Consider the following 20,273-nt stretch of genomic DNA (forward strand, 5'->3'; position numbering starts at 1 on the left):
ATCAATCATATACAAATGGAGGAAAAGTGCTACGCAGACAACGTGAACTAAAAGTAGTAAAAACTTGCGTAAAAGCGGTTGGATACGTGATCAATCGATTATAAAAAACATGTAATTAAAAATAGTCACCAAGGTAATTTGATATGTAATCCATCGGTCATGCAACCGGTAAGTGGACCTAGTGAAACGAGAGAAACAGCCAGAATAACACCGAGAAAGTGCAAATATGTCGCGGAAAATTTTTCCCCGGTTGTCATATGTCACCTTGAGCACACCAGCCGGCTCCGCCGTGGCAGTACAAGGTAGGACTACGTTCTCAAAGCGGAGGTACGAGCCGCACACGCCACAGTGTCTGTACAGGCGCGCACACAAACATTACTATGACAAACTGAGATACTGGTGCCTCGTACAGTGCGGCAACAAGTACCCAGGTGGCGCACATGACCGGCTTAAGGCACATTTTCGAAAAACAAAATGCGTAAAACTAATATGATTGTTTGCGTGGCCAGCTTCCCCAACATCTGTTACTGTAGGTTATCCGTCTTGAGCTGACTGCAATATACTTAAAAAGATTGACACCAGATGTGTTTCGCTTTTACTTATAAAGCATCTTCGTGCTTAGCGGTAATCTGCTTCTTCCCTCCGTCCTAACAGTGGTTGGTGTCGACAGGTTTCATTTCATATCTGCACTTGGCAGTTTTTAGCATTCTGCAGTATTTCCTGAGCTGCATTACTTACAATTGACTTTCTTAACTGTTTTTCTGCAAGTGCAGCCTATTTCTGAGGGTATATTTTTGTGTTTCCTAAATTGTGCCTAATTGATGTTCCTTATTAAAGCTTTTTAATTTTCATAAATTACAATTTTTCTTTATGTATATTCCTAATAAAACAATTTCAAATGTTTTTCATTTGTTATTTTAAATTAAGTACTACTTTAGGCTGATGGAGATTCGACTGTCGTACCATTTTATTACAGTAAGTAAAAAAAATACATAAACTGTTTGGGGTGGGTAACTGGCATAAATATTACATTAAGGGTCAAAACAAAAACAAAAAGTTTTTAAAAAATCAAGGAAAATGACATAAATCAAGGAATCAATTAATACTTACCTGACAACACCTCGCATTCGGCGAGTACAGGATTTCGTGTCCGAATTACTACGTGTAGATTCTAATGAAACTCACTGCCAAAACTATTTAGTTGAAATTTAAATGACATTTATATCACTCCAATACAGGTTTTATACAATTACTTACATCTATTTTTGTCAAGTATTGCATTTTTGAGTTGTATGATTGTAGTTGCCAAGTTGTGATTATTTTAATCTATTACAATTCAAAGTTAGACAATGGAAAATCCAGGATGCAGTGAAACAATATTATGAAAAGGATAGCTGCTACTCACCATAATATAGCGAAGACGTTGAGTCGCAGTTAAGCACAACAAGAAGACTGTTGGTTCAAATGGCTCTGAGCACTATGGGACTTAACATCTATGGTCATCAGTCCCCTAGAACTTAGAACTACTTAAACCTAACTAACCTAAGGACAGCACACAACACCCAGCCATCACGAGGCAGAGAAAATCCCTGACCCCGCCGGGAATCGAACCCGGGAACCCGGGCGTGGGAAGCGAGAACGCTACCGCACGACCACGAGATGCGGGTGAAGAAGACTGTCGCAAAATGTGCTTTCGGCAAACAAAGCCCTTTTCAAAAACAGGAAAAACACACACACAACACACACTCATTCTCTCTCTCACACACACACACACACACATACACACACACACACGCGCGCGCGCACGCACGCACGCAAACGCAACTCACACACGCATGACCACAGTCTATGGCAGCTAAAGCCAGACTCTTTGTCCCTTGTCTATTCTTGAGAAGGTCGCTGTTGCCCGAAATTCATTTTGTGACAGTGTTTTTGTTGTGCCTACCGGCGATTCTGCATCTCCGCTGTATGGTGAGTGAGCTACCCTTTTCATAATATTGTTACAATTCAAAGCTACAAATTTCATTTGTCGTCAGTAGTAACACAGAGTCGGGCAAGTCTCTTCAGGATGTCTTCTTTGGGAAACAGTCGCCGATTCGACGCCAGTGCAGGCTAGCAATGACGGCTGACAGGAAGAATGTTCCTCCCGCCACTGCCACGCCTTACGCTTGTACCTTGAAACAGAAGAAACGACATACGTTCTTTTGCAGAGTCTTATCAGAAGACAAAGTGTTTTTGTTGTTATTAATGTGATGAAACTTAGACCGCCCTGATAGCTGAGTGGTCAGCGTGATGGATTGTTATCCTACGGACCCGGTTTCGATTCCTGAGCGAGTTGGGATCTTCTCCGCTCAGGGACTGGGTGTTGTGCTGTATTCACCATCATTTCATTCCCATCCGGCGCGAACGTCGCCCAATGTGGCGTCGAATGTACTAAGATCTGCACCAAGGCGGTCGGTGCTGCCTCGCAAGGGGCCTCCCAGCCAATGACGCCAAACGCTCATTTCCATTTCCTTTTTTTTTTTTTAATGAAACTTACACTTTCTTGTATCGTGTGGAGGGGGAAGATCGATGGTACAGTCTCTAAACCACTATGTCGTAACACAAAATTGCCGCCAGCCGTATAACACGTGGATTCATACTAATGTACTTTACACTAACCATAATGTTTAAGCTAAGGGTATATCATGTACACTACTGTTTTGAAACGGTGGAACACTAAGACCGAGAGATGTGATGACAATGAAATTTACCCCACCGATTAGGAACATTACACTACACAAATGATTAGCATTACGGACCTGTACATCCAGTGTGGAGTAGAACTACCGTGAGATGCAGTCATTGTGACTGTGGAAGTTCAGTACGGAGTACCACTACCACGTGCTGCACTCAGAGCTGCTAGACGTCGTAGCACGGATGCAGAGAGCACCTGAATATGCTGGTGGGGTATACTCTGCACCCCAGTTTGTAGGTGTTCACAAAGCATCAACTGCGGCAGCAGGGGGACCTGAACGAACAAGTTTCCGACCTACCGTGCCCCAAATATATTCGATGAGCGACATGTCAGGCCAATGGAAAAGCCAGGGAAGGAACGGTATCTGCCGTTCTTCAGAGAAGGCTTGCACATTCCTCTCCGCTTGTGGTTGGCCGCTATCCTGCTGAAATGTGACATGTGGAATGGTCTGTAGGAAGGCCACTTTCTCGGACTTTAAAACCTCACATGTAGCGTTGGTTCTTCAGGCTACCCCCAAGAGGTACGGGGCGAGATTGTGTGTTATAGGCAGTGCCGTCCCAAACCTCCGTACTTGGCGTGTACCCGCTATGGTGTCAACAATACAGGATGCCATATTGCGTTCACCACGGCGGCGTCGAACGCGTATGCGGCGATCACTGTAGGTCAAGTTGAACCGGGACTCGTCCAAAAACACGTCATTTTGCCTGTGTCGGCGTTCACGTGCCCATTGCAGTCTGCGGCGCTGGTGGGTTCTGGTCAATGGCATACGTGTCAAGCACACGACGGCAAGACGGCGTCGAATCGTCGACGCAGACATGTTCACACCCCCTGCAGAGCTCCAACGTCGCGCCAACACTGAGGACGAAATCGAAGTTATTCTGTCTGTTACAGCGACGTCGACAAAATGGCGGACATCTCTCGCTGTGGTCACACTGTGTCTTCCAGTACCCTTTTGGCGCTGTGAGCGGCCCTCTTCTCTCCACTGGTCCCACGTGCGCCCCACAGTTGAGGCTACGTGCCGTGTGCGATCCGCAGTGTTACGGAACGACAGACCCGCTTACCGGAGGCCTTTCATTCTGCCCCGTTCGTACGCTCCCACATACCGATATTCCACGCTGTGACGTCACAGCACACGGTTACACGTTACCACTTGTTATGGCGGATCCGCACCGACTGAGCGTTGCGTAAAGCAGAACTGTCCAGCCACATGAAAGACGGCGCTGGTTGGACCTATGTGCGCGCCAGCTCACTTATTATGGTTCCGCTGACCTACATATCCTTTTATCGTAGCATGTTGCAGACCACTGCTTCTGAGAGTTTCACTTATCACAAACAGTAGTGTAGTAAGGTTCTCATATGTCTTGTGCTATTGTAAATAACTCATCCTTACTGTACTGGAGCACAGATGAATGAGCGCAATGCATAAGTATTGAATAAGATCCTTGACTCTGTTGTTAACTTGCTAGTCAGTCAGTTGTGGCAGCGCTGGGTTACTCTTATTTTAGATAGGGAATCCATTACACTTTTCTGCATACAGCGATTGGTGAACGATACCTCCCCGGGCCGAGTGCTTATTATTTTTTCTTGGTACACTCGTCTTCTCTTACTACCCTTTTTTAGTCGATAAATACAAGGCAGTTTCTTCTACTATCCTAATGTAAATATGTTGAAAGTAATTTTTGTGGCTTGTGAGCTATAATTAACAAGGCATTGTACTTGCTACAGAGAACATTCCGATACTGACAAACAGAGAACTTCGATCTCAAGCATTTCGTGACAGTAACAAAATTCGACCCTTTTAAAAAAATGACGAAATGAAAAGTTACTCGCAATTTATGAATATCTGATCATGTCAGGAAAAGATGTAAAGAACAACTAGCGGCGTTTCATATAAGTTCGACCGCGGCACGTACGTAACTCTATGTGACAGCAATGCACTACAAAACTGTAATTTCCAATTCCGGCAGTAAACGAAGTCACATCGCACAGAATATACCGCTACTACAATAGGTACTTAAAGAAGCATCTGGGACATCTCACAGATCGTCCTAAGCACGACGTTAAACTGCCTGTCTCCCGCAAAAGCAGCAGTCGTAGTTTCGGTAAACTTTTTTCTCAATACGAAATTTTTTGAAGTGAAACACGTATTGGCGAAACGTACAGCTTTGAACACCATCATTTTTACATTTAGCAGTAGCAGTCACGAGTTATAAAATGAAAGATTTCTGATGAGATATACAGATTATTGAATTACAGTTGTGTTGTTCAAATTTGCCGGCCGCGGTGGCCGTGCGGTTCTAGGCGCTCCAGTCCGGAGCCGCGCTGCTGCTACGGTCGCAGGTTCGAATCCTGCCTCGGGCATGGATGTGTGTGATGTCCTTAGGTTAGTTCGGTTTAAGTAGTTCTAAGTTCTAGGGGACTTATGACCACAGCAGTTGAGTCCCATAGTGCTCAGAGCCATTTGAACTCAGTGTTGTTCAAATGGAAATACACTTTTGCAAACACTAGTGGTATTAATGAATTACGAACATATGAAGGATTTTTTTACCAGTTAAAAGAATAATTACAGATTGTTAAAGGTAAGATGGTGTTGCCTGAAGGAAATTATCAGCGTCAGAGATAATATGAATTGTTGTGGACATTTTCTGTTCATGACCAGTTCTGTAGTAATGAAGGTTTGTTTGCTCGTAAGTGTTATTTATGAAGTGTGACTGTGGAGTGTTGCTCGTATAAGAATCGAGTAATGAAACAGAGCAGGGAGTATTTACTATTGAATATTTACATGTTATGGGGTATTATGAAATTATTATGGTGATGATACAGTAGCGATAAATATGTTGAAGGTTTGCTTCTTTATGATGATAATATGATAGGAAGATGCAATGGTTAGAAATTACGTTACGTGAGGAATGAATAGGTAATAGTTCGGTCATATGTAAGGCATCCTAGTTTTGTTGAAGTTGATTTTTCTTTGCATGGATTTATTTCATTAGCTTGCATGTAGTAAAAGGAAGATAATGAGCAGTTATATGGGAAATGATAACACCAATGTGGTAAAATGTAACGCAATTATTTCTTTTTAAGTGAAGTTTTTTGCGTCATCAGGCACAATTGGTATGGCATACATCTCTGACATATTTGTGTCCTTCATTATGTTTTGCGATTTTTTTTCTGAATGTGGCATTTGAGAGCATTATCCTGTTGAATTACATACTTTTGTTCTTTTGTAACTAACTACAAACCTTTCTGTCTTCAGGTCACATTATGGTAGACATACATATACATATACACATACACATTTAAATGATTTTGGCTACTATGCGAATATTCCGTATTTATGAGACACAACTGCACGTTGAATGACGACAAGTTTTTATGATGACACTAGGCGGAGATGAATAACATGAATCATAAGACCATTAATCAGACTGTGGAGGTATTTTTGGGAAAAATGATTATTTTCATGAACAGTTTGGTAATAATCTAGAATACTTTCTTTCTTTTTCCTTGTTAGCGCTTTGTAATTAATTTTATTGCTACAGCATAGATTAGTATTGTGAAATGTTTTAATTTTGTTGTATAATATGACTATTGCTTAACATAGCTATTGCCTTATGTGAAATCATCTATTACGAAATATTGATGCACCAACATACTTCTTAACACTGGCTTCTTATTGGCATTTTGTGATGACACTGGTATCTTGTATTTTTGTGACGACATATTTGCTTTAGTTACTGCACTGCCCCTATGATGAAACTTTTGTGTATGATTTCTCTTAATATAAGAATGTGTACTTGTTACTTACCATAATGCATATCTATAGAATAAAATATTTTGCTGCATTGGCTTTGTGATGAAATATTTGTCATGGTTATATTTGCCATGGTTATGATAATGAATTTGGCTGCATTGCTTTTCTGATGAAATATTTTTGTGAATGTATGTGTATTGCGGTGCCTATAGTTTTATGAGAGCTCACTTAGGATAAATATTTACTGTTAGAGGCTATAAACGAGGTAAATGTCATGACATAAATTAATCATGAAAAATTATTGAAAGAGAAGCAAAATTTAAAAGATGCACCAATAAGAAAGAAATAAATAGAGAAAAATAGTTAAATGTGTGATTAGGCAGCTCAAATATAACTTCAAATATGATATCTTGAAGAAAGATCATGTTGATTGTTATGTGTAAATATAAATGAGTATTGGCAGGTTGAATAATAATTATATTACGTAGTTATGATGAGGTGATAATGAAATGCAGGCAAGCCGACAATGTTTTTGGTGGATAAATTGACATGGAAGACAACATTACGCAAATATCATGGTTTTGGCAAGTGAATGGAGATAAAAGATATTATGAGAAAAATATGAGGTTTCTGGGAAAGTATAATTTGCGTACAGCAGAGAAGTTAGAAAGCTGGCCAGTACACTAAAGTGGTACATGACACTAGGTTAAAATATCTCATAGACTGACTGTGACTTTGACTCTGAAGCCTACCTAATTCCCTTTCCTTTTACTTTACATGAACCATAGTAACCTGTGGTCTAGGGGTAGCGTCTTTGATTCATAATCAAAACGTCTTCGGTCCTGGGTTCGATCCCCGCCACTGCCTAAATTTTGATAAATAATCAGAATTGGTGGCCGCAGACTTCCGGCATAAGAAGTCAGCCTCATTCTGCCAACGGCCTTGTCAAAGAGGGCGGAGGAGCGGATAGAGTTTCAGGGCACTCTCCTGTCCTAGGGGTGGGAAATTGCCCCTAACGACAGAAGAATCAGCAATGATCAACGACATGAGGATGCAGAAGGCAATGGAAACAACTGCATTAAAGACACGTAACGTGTACCCACAGGACATGTGGCCTGTAATTGAAGAAGTGTCATGATGATCTCTCTATTGGCAAAAGATTGCGGAATAGTCCCCCATTCGGATCTCCGGGAGGGGACTGCCAAGCGGGAGGTTACCATGAGAAAAAGATTGAATAATCAACGGAAGGACAACGTTCTACGAGTCGGGGCGTGGAATGTCAGAAGCTTGAACGTGGTGGGGAAACTAGACAATCTGAAAAGGGAAATGCAAAGGCTCAATCTAGATATAGTAGGGGTCAGTGAAGTGAAGTGGAAGGAAGACAAGGATTTCTGGTCAGATGAGTATCGGGTAATATCAGCAGCAGCAGAAAATGGTATAACAGGTGTAGGATTCGTTATGAATAGGAAGGTAGGGCAGAGGGTGTGTTACTGTGAACAGTTCAGTGACCGGGTTGTTCTAATCAGAATAGACAGCAGACCAACACCGACAACAATAGTTCAGGTATACATGCCGACGTCGCAAGCTGAAGATGAGCAGATAGAGAAAGTGTATGACGATATTGAAAGGGTAATGCAGTATGTAAAGGGGGACGAAAATATAATAGTCATGGGCGACTGGAATGCAGTTGTAGGGGAAGGAGTAGAAGAAAGAGTTACAGGAGAATATGGGCTTGGGACAAGGAATGAAAGAGGAGAAAGACTAATTGAGTTCTGTAACAAGTTTCAGCTAGTAATAGCGAATACCCTGTTCAAGAATCACAAGAGGAGGAGGTATACCTGGAAAAGGCCGGGAGATACGAGAAGATTTCAATTAGATTACATCATGGTCAGACAGAGATTCCGAAATCAGATACTGGATTGTAAGGCGTACCCAGGAGCAGATATAGACACAGATCACAATGTAGTAGTGATGAAGAGTAGGCTGAAGTTCAAGACATTAGTCAGGAAGAATCAATACACAAAGGAGTGGGATACGGAAGTACTAAGGAATGATGAGATACGTTTGAAGTTCTCTAACGCTATAGATACAAAAATAAGGAATAGCGCAGTAGGCAGTACAGTTGAAGAGGAATGGACGTCTCTAAAAAGGGCCATCACAGAAGTTGGGAAGGAAAACATAGGTACAAAGTAGGTAGCTGCGAAGAAACCATGGGTAACAGAAGAAATACTTCAGTTGATTGATGAAAGGAGGAAGTACAAACATATTCCGGGAAAATCAGGAATACAGAAATACAAGTCGCTGAGGGATGAAATAAATAGGAAGTGCAGGGAAGCTAAGACGAAATGGCTGCAGGAAAAATGTGAAGACATCGAAAAAGATATGATTGTCGGAAGGACAGACTCAGCATACAGGAAAGTCAAGACAACCTTTGGTGACATTAAAAGCAACGGTGGTAACATTAAGGGTGTAACGGGAATTCCACTGTTAAATGCAGAGGAGAGAGCAGATAGGTGGAAAGAATACATTGAAAACCTCTAAGAGGGTGAAGATTTGTCTGATGTGATAGAAGAAGAAACAGGAGTCGATTTAGAAGAGAGAGGGGACCCAGTATTAGAATCAGAATTTAAAAGAGCTTTGGAGGACTTACGGTCAAATAAGGCAGAAGGGATAGATAACATTCCATCAGAATTTCTAAAATCATTGGGGGAAGTGGCAACAAAACGACTATTCACGTTGGTGTGTAGAATATATGAGTCTGGCGACATACTATCTGACTTTCGGAAAAGAATCATCCACACAATTCCGAAGACGGCAAGAGCTGATAAGTGCGAGAATTATCGCACAATCTGCTAAACAGCTCATGCATCGAAGCTGCTTACAAGAATAATATACAGAAGAATGGAAAAGAAAATTGAGAATGCGCTAGGTGACGATCAGTTTGGCTTTAGGAAAAGTAAAGGGACGAGAGAGGCAATTCTGACGTTACGGCTAATAATGGAAGCAAGGCTAAAGAAAAATCAAGACACTTTCATAGGATTTGTCGACCTGGAAAAAGCGTTCGACAATATAAAATGGTGCAAGCTTTTAGAGATTCTGAAAAAAGTAGGGGTGAGCTATAGGGAGAGACGGGTCATATGCAATATGTACAACAACCAAGAGGGAATAATAAGAGTGGACGATCAAGAACGAAGTGCTCGTATTAAGAAGTGTGTAAGACAAGGCTGTAGCCTTTCGCCCCTACTCTTCAATCTGTACATCGAGGAAGCAATGATGGAAATAAAAGAAAGGTTCAGGAGTGGAATTAAAATACAAGGTGAAAGGATGTCAATGATACGATTCGCTGATGACATTTCTATCCTGAGTGAAAGTGAAGAAGAATTAAATGATCTGCTGAACGGAATGAACAGTCTAATGAGTACACAGTATGGTTTGAGAGTAAATCGGAGAAAGACGAAGGTAATGAGAAGTAGTAGAAATGAGAACAGCGAGAAACTTAACATTAGGATTGATGGTCACGAAGTCAATGAAGTTAAGGAATTCGGCTACCTCGGCAGTAAAATAACCAATGACGGACGGAGCAAGGAGGACATCAAAAGCAGACTCGCTACGGCAAAAAAGGCATTTCTGGCCAAGAGAAGTCTACTAATATCAAATACCGGCCTTATTTTGGGGAAGAAATTTCTGAGGATGTACGTCTGGAGTACAGCATTGTATGGTAGTGAAACATGGACTGTGGGAAAACCGGAACAGAAGAGAATCGAAGCATTTGAGATGTGGTGCTATAGACGAATGTTGAAAATTAGGTGGACTGATAAGGTAAGGAATGAGGAGGTTCTACGCAGAATTGGAGAGGAAAGGAATATGTGGAAAACACTGATAAGGAGAAGGGACAGGATGATAGGACATCTACGAAGACATGAGGGAATGACTTCCATGGTACTAGAGGGAGCTGTAGAGGGCAAAAACTGTAGAGGAAGACAGAGATTGGAATACGTCAAGCAAATAATTGAGGACGTAGGTTGCAAGTGCTACTCTGAGATGAAGAGGTTAGCACAGGAAAGGAATTCGTGGCGGGCCGCATCAAACCAGTCAGTAGATTGATGACAAAAAAAAAAAAAAAATAAGAACCATGGTACATTTCTCTGTTTGTTCTTCACTTCTGGTCCACATATATTCTTCCCCTTAAGTTGTGTGTATGGTTTACATGTGTATGTTTTTATTACAACTGTTTCTATGTTATACATGTTAATTGTTAGCTATGAGTAACTAAACATAAGATTTATTACCTTGTTCACAGTAAATTTTTCGTACATGTTGATCGTCATTTGCCGCCATTAGAAAATAGCGATGTTTTGTCAGTTGTTCCTTGTATTAACTCTGCATTGTATCTGGAACAGAATACCGCGTAATTCTTTTCGTATGTAGATGTTTTTCTAATCAAATTGGTTATTGTAATCTCTAAATATTCATGTTTTGTACATAATCTTATCTTACATTTTCATGCAATGATTTTGCACTATTTTCTATATGTGCTAAGAATAAGGTAATTGGTTAGAGAGATAGTACTGCATGTGCACTTACTTTTATGTTATACTGTTAATGAGAGATTCTGTGGAATAGCCGGGAATTTAAATAAGAGCTATACACACTTAATAGAAATAGCAGTACTAAGTTTATCTACGAGACTTCAACTGGACATACGAGTTTACAGCGGGAAGCTGCTTCCATGAGTCTGCTCGCGTTTACGAGACTTCAACTTGACATATGAGCTGTCAGTGTAAAACTGCTTTCTTGAGTCTGCTCACATTTCATTCTACATTTACTACCAATCTGCGGAGTTTTGTCAGTGATGCACATGCAGTTGCCTTACTGCCTGCCCCTAAGCCGCAATGTGACATTCTTCATACTCAGCTGCATTGATCCCCTATGTGTTCAGTACTACAGGGTCAGCGACCTCATCGGTGATCGTGCTACAAGAAATGTATCAGTATTGTGCTAGTTGCATTACTTTTCTTAGCCACAATATTAATGACAAGAGACGTTAATAGCATCTTGTTGGTTGTAAGAGATGCAGCATTTTACCTTCAATTGTATTCACATACTACCCTCAGGACTATTACATGAGTCATTAAAGAAAATCTTCGACGGTTATGAGTGATGCCAAATTAACGTACAATCGGCAGAACTCGACAAATAGTGTGTGTGCTTCCTCCCTGTACAAAGACAATCTTAGTATGCAAAACTCCAATCGGAACATTTTTGTACATTTTGTAATCTAAATCCTCACTATCTATAATTGTAACTAATGGTACCCCCTTCTCTGGCATTTTCAAAAATTTCGTTCTCAATGCCTTACAGCAGCTTAGTCAACCTGTATGAAATTCTTCTGCAGGGCAAGGGGTAATGTAAGGTCCTCATACGTTTTCTGCTATCATAAATATTTCAGCTGTATTGTGCCGGGACAAAAATGAATGACCGCGCTGTATGAGTAGTGAATGATGGTGGACATATTGAGCATTTCCTGTAAAGAACATCATCTTTGCTTTGTCTTACTTTGTTTTGCTAATTATTGCTATTCTGATCAGATGGGGCGCCATCTGTCGGACATTTTTTGAACTTTTGTATTTTTTTGGTTCTAATGAAACCCCATGTCATTCGAAGCATGTGTGTCAATTTGTACCTCTCTATCTACATTATTCCGTGATTTATTCAGTTTTCAAATTTATACTGACTTTTTGATCACCCGGTACTTAGAGCTAGTTGAACGAAATACGAGAAAAAGATTTAGACATCTTGTTAATATATAACCTTAAGAAATGTTGACATGCATTGAAGTTACTGGCACGAAAGCATAGTGCTGGACGAGTATTCGACATTTCTCGTGTAGAAAGATTCCAGGTGAGAGAGTGGGGACAGGTGGCGACGGTGATAAAATTCAGGACTAGATACAGGAAGTGCCCCTATATCTCGGAACTGCTATTCCCGACGTTAACGAACGAGAGAAATCCTTGACTCTATTTTTAGTTTTATCTGTGGTTAAGTACGTCAGTTGTGCAGTGCTGGGGCAATCTGATTTGAGGCTTGTTAGCGAGTAGTTTAAGTTTTCAGATAACGAAATCTTTTGTCTGTGAATCCGGGAGAAGGTATCTAGAATACTTTGTTACGGGCATGAAAACTCATCTATAACACCATCTTGTTCTTTATACCGGTGGAGATATTGGAGGGATCTTAAAGGTGTATTTGTAATTTATTTGTAATGAGAGAATTTTGTAATTGCCGGAGACTTCTTATGTTGTGCGATCTTTTAGGCAATAATCAGAGTTACGCCACACGAAGTTACAGATTGTTTCTAACAAACAAACAAATTTGGAGCACATTACTTACCTTTAGCTGCTGCATCTACTGCTTTGTATTGGTTTTTATAGAACGTCACTATTCCACGCAAAAAGACATAATGCTGAGCGAAAGGTAAGTTACCTTTATTTCAGGGCAGATCTCAGCTTGCATTCTTGAGGAAACAGTGGGTAGTCAGGATTGTCAGGTGTCGTGCTTGCAAGCAGATTAATTTTCAGTGAATAGCGTTGGTAGGTTCAGACAGTTATTTTCTTCGGAGGAGAGGTGTAATTTCTTTATGTGGATATGCCAAGTCAAACACTGCACTTCTTGTCACGCAACGGTCATAATGATCTTCGATACTGAGTTTTGGTTACACAGTTTTCATTGAGCGCACAATTAGTTTCCTTTGGCGCTTAATTTGATTCATTTTCTTTATTTCAAATTTTGCATGAAGTTTAGAGTTTTATTTCACGACATTGTTCACATGCGCAACACAGGGCTGACTAGCAGTTTCACTCAGCAACTGAACACGATACTTAAAGTATATGTTACTGGAGGAGAAAATGTTTGAAATCAACATACTCAGTTTTCTCATGCAAGACAATACTTTTTATAGAAAGCGTACAGTGTTTTTAAAACACTATCATCTCGATAAGTCTCTGTGGAGTGGTTAAATCACGTCGCACAAGTTAACATCCATTCTCAGTGCTTCATTTTATTGTCTTAAATACTGTAAGAATGGACAGTTCTAGTCAAAGTTCACCGGTTATTAAAAGTAAAGTATATCACTCTATCCGCCAGGTACCAATTACCTTTCATTTATGCGTTGCTTGCCGGCCGGAGTGGCCGTGCGGTTCTAGGTGCTACAGGAACCGAGCGACCGCTCCGGTGGCAGGTTCGAATCCTGCCTCGGGCATGGATGTGTGTGATGTCCTTAGGTTAGTTAGGTTTAATTAGTTCTAAATTCTAGGCGACTGATGACCTCAGACGTTAAGTCGCATAGTGCTCAGAGCCATTTGAACCATTATTTTGCGTTGCTTCTTTTACATATTTTCCTTCATCTACAAGTATTTACTTGACTGATGGTATGTCATTTTCATAGCAATCGCTTAAGACTTCGTTATTCGTCTTTCCCCTTGTCATCAGCGTATGTTAATAGCTCGGCAGGTGAACTGCCTTTTCCTGTCGCTTTCAGCAACACGACAGGCACACATTTGATTCAGTAATGTGAGGTTATAGTGTCTCGAGGGTCCTGAGCGACCGATCTCTTCCGACGGGAAACGTGTGGCGGTCGCCGCTGCTCACCAGATGGTGAGGCCGCAGCCACAGGAAGGGCTTCCTCGCCTATCAGGCCGTGAATCACTGCGCGTTATCGCCTGCTGTCACGTTAACAATGACGACAACGGCGTTGTTATCCGAGCGAACCCATTTCGTGGTCCGTTCCAACTTTTTCTCTCGTTCGTTAGCGTCGGGAATAGCAGTTCCGAGATATAGGGGCACTTCCTGTCTCTGGTCCTGAATTTTATCACCGTCGCCACTTGTCCGCCCTCTCATCTGCAATATTTCTACACGAGAAATGTCGAATACTCGTCCAGCACTATGCTTTCGTGCCAGTAACTTCACTGCATGTCAACATTTCTTAAGGTTATACACTCCTGGAAATTGAAATAAGAACACCGTGAATTCATTGTCCCAGGAAGGGGAAACTTTATTGACACATTCCTGGGGTCAGATACATCACATGATCACACTGACAGAACCACAGGCACATAGACACAGGCAACAGAGCATGCACAATGTCGGCACTAGTACAGTGTATATCCACCTTTCGCAGCAATGCAGGCTGCTATTCTCCCATGGAGACGATCGTAGAGATGCTGGATGTAGTTCTGTGGAACGGCTTGCCATGCCATTTCCACCTGGCGCCTCAGTTGGACCAGCGTTCGTGCTGGACGTGCAGACCGCGTGAGACGACGCTTCATCCAGTCTCAAACATGCTCAATGGGGGACAGATCCGGAGATCTTGCTGGCCAGGGTAGTTGACTTACACTTTCTAGAGCACGTTGGGTGGCACGGGATACATGCGGACGTGCATTGTCCTGTTGGAACAGCAAGTTTCCTTGCCAGTCTAGGAATGATAGAACGATGGGTTCGATGACGGTTTGGATGTACCGTGCACTATTCAGTGTCCCCTCGACGATCACCAGTGGTGTACGGTCAGTGTAGGAGATCGCTCCCCACACCAGGATGCCGGGTGTTGGCCCTGTGTGCCTCGGTCGTATGCAGTCCTGATTGTGGCGCTCACCTGCACGGCGCCAAACACGCATACGACCATCATTGGCACCAAGGCAGAAGCGACTCTCATCGCTGAAGACGACACGTCTCCATTCGTCCCTCCATTCACGCCTGTCGCGACACCACTGGAGGTGGGCTGCACGATGTTGGAGCGTGAGCGGAAGACGGCCTAACGGTGTGCGGGACCGTAGCCCAGCTTCATGGAGACGGTTGTGAATGGTCCTCGCCGATACCCCAGGAGCAACAGTGTCCCTAATTTGCTGGGAAGTGGCGGTGCGGTCCCCTACGGCACTGCGTAGGATCCTACGGTCTTGGCGTGCATCCGTGCGTCGCTGCGGTCCGGTCCCAGGTCGACGGGCACGTGCACCTTCCGCCGACCACTGGCGACAACATCGATGCACTGTGGAGACCTCACGCCCCACGTGTTGAGCAATTCGGCGGTACGTCCACCCGGCCTCCCGCATGCCCACTATACGCCCTCGCTCAAAGTCCGTCAACTGCACATACGGTTCACGTCCACGCTGTCGCGGCATGCTACCAGTGTTAAAGACTGCGATGGAGCTCCGTATGCCACGGCAAACTGGCTGACACTGACGGTGGCGGTGCACAAATGCTGCGCAGCTAGCGCCATTCGACGGACAACACCGCGGTTCCTGGTGTGTCCGCTGTGCCGTGCGTGTGATCATTGCTTGTACAGCCCTCTCGCAGTGTCCGGAGCAAGTATGGTGGGTCTGACACACCGGTGTCAATGTGTTCTTTTTTCCATTTCCAGGAGTGTATATTAACAAGATGTCTAAATCTTTTTCTCGTATTTCGTTCAACTAGCTCTAAGTACCGGGTGATCAAAAAGTCAGTATAAATTTGAAAACTGAATAAATCACGGAATAATTTAGATAGAGAGGTACAAATTGACACACATGCTTCGAGTGACATGGGGTTTTATTAGAACCAAAAAAATACAAAAGTTCAAAAAATGTCCGACAGATGGCGCTCCATCTGATCAGAATAGCAATAATTAGCATAACAAAGTAAGACAAAGGAAAGATGATGTTCTTTACAGGAAATGCTCAATATGTCCACCATCATTGATCAACAATAGCTGTAGTCGAGGAATAATGTTGTGAACAGCACTGTAAAGCATGTCTGGAGTTATGGTGGGGCACTGGCGTCGGATGTTGTCTTTCAGCATCCCTAGTGATGTCGGTCGATCACGATACACTTGCGACTTCAGGTAACCCCAAAGCTAATAATCGCACGGACTGAGGTCTGGCTACCTCGGAGGCCAAGCATGACGAAAGTGGCGGCTGAGTACACGATCATCACCAAACGACGCGTGCAAGAGATCTTTCACGTGTCGAGCAATATGGGGTGGAGCGCCATCCTGTATAACCATCGTACGTTCCAGCAGGTGTTTATCAGCCAGGCTGGGGATGATGCGATTCTGTACTATATGGGCGTACCTCTCACCAGTCACGGTGAGTATAGATTTATGTGTCAGGAAGTCGTTGCTGTCTAGTGCCATATTTCGGATATTTTGTGATTTTTTTTGTTCTAATAAAACACCATGTCATTCGAAGCGTGTATGTCAATTTTTACCTCTCTATCTACATTACTCCGTGGTTTATTAAGTTTTCAAATTCATACTGACTTTCAAATTCTGCAGGTGGCAGGAGTAAAATACAGGGAGCGAAAAGCTATTTACAATTTGTACAGAAACCAGATGGCAATTACGGAAATGGAAGAGGATGTAGATGAAGATGAAATGGGAGATATAATACTGCGTGAAGAGTTTGACAGAGCACTGAAAGACCTGAGTCGAAACAATGCCCCGGGAGTAGACAACATTCCAGTAGAATTACTGACGGCCTTGGGAGAGCCAGTCCTGACGAAACTCTACCATCTGGTGAGCAAGATGTATGAGACAGGCGAAATACCCTCAGACTTCAAGAAGGGTAGAAGAATCCCAATCCCAATGAAAGCAGGTGTTGACAAATGCGAAAATTACCGAACTATCAGTTTAAAAAGTCACAGCTGCAAACTACTAACGCGGATTCTTTACAGGCGAATGGAAAAAGTAGTAGAAGCCGACCTCGGGGAAGATCAGTTTGGATTCCGTAGAAATGTTGGAACACGTGAGGCAATGCTGACCCTACTACTTATCTTAGAAGCTAGATTAAGAAAAGGCAAACCTACGTTTCTAGCATTTGTAGACTTGGAGAAAGCATTTGACAATGTTGACTGGAATACGCTCTTTCAAATTCTGAAGGTGGCAGGGATAAAATACAGGGAGCGAAAGGCTATTTACAATTTGTACAGAAACCAGATGGCAATTATAAGAGTCGAGGGACATGAAAGGGAAGCAGTGGTTAGGAACGGTGTGAGACAGGATTGTAGTCTCTCCCCGATGTTATTCAATCTGTATATTGAGCAAGCAGTGAAGGAAACAAAAGAAAAATTTGGAGTAGGTATTAAAATCCATGGAGAAGAAATAAAAACCTTGATGTTCGCCGATGACATTGTAATTCTGTCAGAGACAGCAAAGGACTTGGAACAGCAGTTGAATGGAATGGATAGTGTCTTGAAAGGAGGGTATAAGATGAACATCAACAAAAGCAAAACGAGGATAATGGAATGTAGTCGAATTAAGTAGGGTGATGCTGAGGGAATTAGAATAGGAAATGAGACACTTAAAGTAGTAAAGGAATTTTGTTATTTGGGGAGCAAAATAACTGATCATGGTCGAAGTAGAGAGGATATAAAATGTAGACTGGCAATGGCATGGAAAGCGTTTCTGAAGAAGAGAAATTTTTTAACATCGAGTATAGATTTATGTGCAGGAAGTCGTTTCTGAAAGTATTTGTATGGAGTGTAGCCATGTATGGAAGTGAAACATGGACGATAAATAGTTTGGACAAGAAGAGAATAGAAGCTTTTGAAATGTGGTGCTACAGGAGAATGCTGAAGATTAGATGGGTAGATCGCATAACTAATGAGGAAGTATTGAATAGGATTGGGGAGAAGAGAAGTTTGTGGCACAACTTGACTAGAAGAAGGGATCGGTTGGTAGGACATGTTCTGAGGCATCAAGGGATCACCAGTTTAATATTGGCGGGCAGCGTGGAGGGTAAAAATCGTAGAGGGAGACCAAGAGGTGAATACAATAAGCAGATTCAGAAGGATGAAGGTTGCAGTAGGTACTGGGAGAGGAAAAGGCTTGCACAGGATAGAGTAGCATGGAGAGCTGCATCAAACCAGTCTCAGGACTGAAGACCGCAACAACAACAACGTGGGACTTTGTGGGACTTAACATCTGAGGTCATCAGTTCCCTAGGCTTAGAACTACTTAAACCTAACCTAAGGACATCACACACATCCATGCCCAAGGCAGGATTCGAACCTGCGACCGTAGCAGGCGCGCTGTTCCGGACTGAAGCGCCTAGAACAGCTCGGCCACAGAGGTCGGCCTCGTATTTCGTGAGCCAACCACTAAATACTACCCTAAAACGCTTTCAGTACAGATAACAATGTCAAGGAAGTAAGAAACAGCAGGACAACAAAAAGATGAAGCTGGACATAGAAATATACGAACTTCCATCTACAAATAAGATAGACAAATACGGTGCGCGTTTAATAAGCAGTGCAACACATTTTTCTTTCCCAAAGAAGATTGGTTTTGTTCAGGAACCCAATACACCATATTACTCCCTACTCTTTTGGCTACAAAATTCTATACTTGAACATCCTCTGCGTTGACTACGACGGACGTACGTCACCTTACTGGGAGGGCCTATATGCCCTCAGGGTATCACTCTACTAGTCAACGTCAGAGACAAAGTCTTGATTCATCAATAACCTCCCCATCATCAGCGTACTGCTTCCCGCTGAGAGCATCCTTCATAGGGTTCCACTGGATTCCTCGCCGGCTGACAGAAGACTGTCTTCTGTTAGGCGACAAGGAACCCTGTGGTGTCACCGCCAGACACCACGCTTGCTACGTGGTGGCCTTTAAATCGGCCGCGGTCCGTTGGTATACGTCGGACCCGCGTGTCGCCACTATCAGTGATTGCAGATCGAGCGCCGCCACACGGCAGGTCTAGTCTAGAGAGACTCCTTAGCACTCGCCCCAGTTGTGCAGCCGACTTTGCTAGCGATGGTTCACTGTCCACATACGCTCTCATTTGCAGACACGACAGGTTAGCATAGCCTTCAGCTACGTCATTTGCTACGACTTAGCAAGGTGCCATATTCAGTTACTATAATCTGAACAGATAATATTGTGAATCATGTACCGTCAAGAGCGACGTTCATCATTAATGAATTAAAGTTAAGTATCAAACCGTAATTACGACCGCTTTCTGAATTCCAACTCCTTGTCATGTTCCAGACCTCACGTCAGTATAGTTCTTCCCTCCTCACGCCAGCCTGCGTGAGCTAAAACGCGTGCATTTCGGCGTCCTCTAGTAACACGGTGTTGGCTCTTCTGCCAACACAACAAACCCAGTGGGCACATCCCTTTGAGTACCCCAAATGGTGGACGAGTGTGACAGCACTACCAACAGTGACCTGCAGTTGTGCAGTGGGGTGTTTGTTTGCGATCCGAATGAGAGTGTCTACACGTTCCAACATCGCAGGAATCACAGCTGCGTGGAGCCGACCGGAAACGCGGGAGATCGGACAGGTTGGGGCGACCTTGTTGCGATGATGACAGACTTCTCGCACTACGACTCACCGTGCTTTTGTTCCCTACCAAGTCCCTGTAGAAATTCTGCAAGCGCCTACGAATACCTCTAGTACGCTGGTTTTCCACCAAAAGAAACTCAGTGACAGCTCTCTGCTATGAACGCACCTTCCTTACAGACGGCATTTGGAAGGCTACGCATAGCGCCACCACCTATCGGACCTTCATGAAACTATACGGGTTGCAGCGGGAATATCCAAGAGGTTTCACAATATATTTCGCATTTCTCCAACCGAAATTGATCAACAAAATGTGTTACATTACTTACTGAACGGCCCTCGTATAAGGCACTTGCCATAGCTGTTCTAGCATACGCTTGAGAGAGTTGGGCGCTAACAAAACCAGAAGAGATCAAACTTCATATCTATGAATGGGAAATTTTGAGAAAGTTATTGGCAGGAATCTATGAT

Source organism: Schistocerca americana, chromosome 3 (assembly GCF_021461395.2).
Source record: "Schistocerca americana isolate TAMUIC-IGC-003095 chromosome 3, iqSchAmer2.1, whole genome shotgun sequence".
Lineage (NCBI taxonomy): Eukaryota > Metazoa > Arthropoda > Insecta > Orthoptera > Acrididae > Schistocerca > Schistocerca americana.